The following is a 3,961-nucleotide window of genomic DNA, read 5'->3' on the forward strand; positions in this document are numbered from 1 at the left end:
ACACATATTGTCTCTTTGACTACTTACTGTACTGGACAACCAGTAGATTATATTTTGTGTATTAATTCATATTTGTAGAAAGAATGAATAAGCATGCTTAATTTCTACAATGCCATGACAAAATATTCTCCTCCTCACAAGGGACCAAGGAAGAAAGATGCAAGGAGATCCACTATGCTGGGAAAAGGTGGAGGAGAGGAGATTCCATGTCTGAGAAGGTATAGAACAGAGTTATAGCTCTACGTAGGAGCCAGGGGAGAGTGGTCTTCAGAGGGCTGCCTGACTTGGTCCAGAGCAGCAAAGACAGAATGTAGATTTTAGTAAGTAATGACTTGGGAATATTGGAGTGAGGTGGATTAGCCATGTGGAGGTTAAGAAGTGGCCCAGCCATTGAGCTGATTAAGGCATATCAATATCTAAAGGCTTTATGTATGTCTTTCATACAGGAATGCAGAACATTGGGGTAGATATCCAGGAATGCATTGCCACTGGTGGGATCAATTTGAGTAGTTTAAACGGATACCTCTACAGAAAACACTGAAATTTGTTGTGTCACATACAGCTCAGGTTTCAAATGATTTCACTCTAAACTGAATGAATAAAAGTTGTTTGTAGTTTATACCCTGTGCACAAGTAACACAGTAAGTCCTAACTCTTAAATTTGCAGCCAGTTTAACTTTTTCCTAAGAATGTAGTAAAATTTAGCTTTCTTTTGTTGACTACAGTACAACTAATGACACAATTTACAAATCCAAAGGAAAGAAGGTTTGACTTTGACTTTGGATACTCAATAATTTACTGTAATTCCAAACAACCCTTCCTCACAAAAAAGAAACAAATTACCATAACAAATTACATTAAAATACATAAGCTAATATTCAGTCTAATCTAAATAATTTAAAGTTTATGAGTATGGTATGAACTATATACAAAGTAAAACTAATATTTTAAAAATAAATACATGTTTTAGCAATAAAAGTAGTTCCATGCATATTTAAAATTTATAGCAGTTAACAACAGATGTACAATAAATTTAGATGCTAGCTAGATAGCTGTGGTAATTAATGACAATCTAAGGAACAACTTCAGATAATAGAAAATATAAACACAGGTTTTACTTGGACCAGAGGGGCTCCTAGAGCTGTTAATAATAGATTTTTAAACACTTGAGATAAATATCCTCTAGTAACTACTTCCAGTAAAACAATGGACCCAAACATCTTTTTATTTAAATTTAATCCATATATAGTCAATTTGTATTGAAATAATAACTTAGTTCTTACTGATTGAAACATTAACTTAAGCCCAGGGACCTATCTACATATTTTAATCAGTAATTTGGCATTGCTATGCAAGGAGACAATTGTATGTAAATGGGTTATATGTTTAATTTAGAGTCATTTTTTTAAATAGCAAAATCATAGGAGTGATGGAAATTTTCCTAGATGTGCATACTTAAATTATTATCATTAATTTAGCTTTTTTATAAGCAGAGTGTTGGTTCTAAATGTAAATTTGATATGACCTAAAATTACCTGGAAGGAAGTCATAATTAGAAATTATTTAGATAACTTTGGTCTCTCTTGTGAGAGTATATGTTTGCTTATTAATGGTAGGAGATCAGGTCCATTATGAGTAACACAATAACTAGGCCAGGAGTCCTAAACTGTATCAATGTGTTAACAGCGAGCTAGTAGCAAGTAATTAGGCAGCCAGGGTGCATTCATCTCTCTCTGGTCTTGATCATGACCGTGATGCTTTAAGTCTCTGCCTTGACTTCCTTGACATGATGATTTTTCCCCCAAAGCTGCCTTTGATAAAGATATTTTATCATAGTAACAGAAGTGAAACTAGGTCAAGTAGGATTTCAGTTTCATGAGAAATTATTATAAGTTATATTAACCAAAAGTAGGCTTAAAATTTTAGAGATCTACTCGCCTTTTTCCTTTTCCTCATACCATAACCCTGTTTTGCTTTCATTGTGCTTACATCTTTAAATGCTGCAATCTGTGCAATGCCCAAATGTACTATTCCTAGAAAGTCTTCCTCTTGCCATGAGTGTCTTAAGATTTTTTTTCATAACTCGCTTTAATTACTGCAATTTTCTTACTTGAGCAAAGGTTTCCATTGGAAGCATTTAGCTTTCTGGAATGGGAAAAATGGACCTATAGTTGGGTTTGAACATAGCAGTGGGGACTTAATCATGGTTGTCTGGAAAGAGCAGTGAAGGAAAACATGATTATATGATCCATGGCTGACTATTTATCCCAAGCAATGTCAGCATAACTTAATAATAATAGAAAGAGCTGAACCACAAAGTCTCTATAATATCATCCTGGTATTGATATTCTAACTGGGGTGCAAAATGTGTCTGAGAAGGGGCACTTGATTACATGACTACACAAATGCCTCCAACTGTCAATTTCAGAGACATGTTTCCAAGTACACTGAGGTAAAAATCTTACAATGGAATCTGTGAGAATGCTAGTTTATTAGTGGGAGTACTCTAGAGTAACTGACTTTAGAGAATGAATTTCTCCCCATACATAGAAAGGAGATTTATTAGAATGGCTTACAGACTGTGGTTCAGCTAGTCAAACAATGGCTGACTGTGAACAGGAAGTCCCAAGATTCAGTAGTTGCTCAGGTCCAGGAGGCCGGATGTCTCGGATGGTCTTCAGTATGTGCTGGAATACCAACAAAGTAGGCTTTAATGCCAGTGAAGGAATGAACTTGCCAGTAAAGCAAGAGTAGACAGGCAGCAAACTAAAGCTTCTTGCTTCCATGCCCTTTTATAAGCTTCCAGCAGAAGACAGGGCCAGGATTCGATCTGGCTTCAAGTTACGTCTTTCATGCCTGAAGACTTGTTTTACGGGCATGCCTTTTCCCAGCTCAAAAGATCTGGATTTAAAGCTCATCTTCCTATAAACTAGAATGAAGTGAATCTACTTACTTCAAATGAAGAAAAAAAATCCCTCACAGGTGCTCCCTCCATTGGGTTTTAGTTCCAGATATAGCCAAGTATTTAACTGAAAATGATCATCACAGCTAGTAAAGTTCCTTCTGAGAAATGCCCATGGCTCTGTGACCTGTAGATCTGAAAACAGAGTGAGGCTTGAGAATGTAAACAGCTATAACAACTTCAGCAAGAGAGGCAGAAGTAACGTCTACAAAAGCCCCAGAACACGGTTAAAATGCATGTCAGTTTGTAATGCAACCTTCAATTCTTCTCTGCTTCCACATAAACTCAGAGTAAAAATATGGTTGAAGGAAATACTATTTAATTCGAAGATTGATGATATTAGAAAAGATAGTATCTAGGGACTGAAGAGTTGTCTTTGCAATTAAGAGCACTGACTGCTCTTCCAGAGGTCCTGAGTTCAATTCCTAGCAACCATATGGTGGCTCACAACTATCTGTGAATGGATCTGATGCCCTCTCCTGGTGTGTCTGAAGACAGCTACAGTGTACTCATATACATAAAATATATGTATAAAATAATTATACATAAATAATTATTTTCAAAAATCATAATATCTAAATGAAGATGCTATACAAAACAAGGATGTTCAAGAGAATGCAAAAACATTAAGGCATAAAATTCCCTCCAATGAATGGTTATAACAGAACAGATATAAATTTTAATCACATTCCTTCCTGCAATTTTTTAAAAAAAGGACTTAATTTATTCTAAAACAAGAGAAATACAAAGATAAAAACAAATTCAGATATATGATAACAATGTAAAAGAAGAAGATAAAATGTAAGTGGACTGGAAGAGAAAGGAAGAAGAGTCACAGTGTTATTTTTCATTCTCACTGTGTTGTGATTGACACTGTGGATTAGAAGTGCAAGGGCAGAAAATAGCAAAACCAAGTAGAAATTAAGTCAAAAATAAAAAAGAATAAAACTTAAACAGAAGTAAAAATAAGGTGCTGTGTATTATAAATGAGTCTGACAA

At 35.0% G+C, this 3,961-nt stretch overlaps 1 long non-coding RNA gene across 1 annotated transcript; it reads right to left on the reverse strand.

The window, feature by feature from the left end:
* Positions 1-778: 778 nt before the first annotated feature.
* LOC134482548 (uncharacterized) lies at positions 779-3,321 on the reverse strand. The gene is made up of 2 exons (XR_010058788.1): positions 2,954-3,321; positions 779-2,687 (listed from the first exon to the last, which is right to left on the reverse strand). It is a non-coding gene; the product is annotated as an uncharacterized LOC134482548 (long non-coding RNA).
* Between the last annotated feature and the right edge of the window lie 640 nt (positions 3,322-3,961).

This window comes from Rattus norvegicus, chromosome 16, assembly GCF_036323735.1.
Source record: "Rattus norvegicus strain BN/NHsdMcwi chromosome 16, GRCr8, whole genome shotgun sequence".
NCBI lineage: Eukaryota > Metazoa > Chordata > Mammalia > Rodentia > Muridae > Rattus > Rattus norvegicus.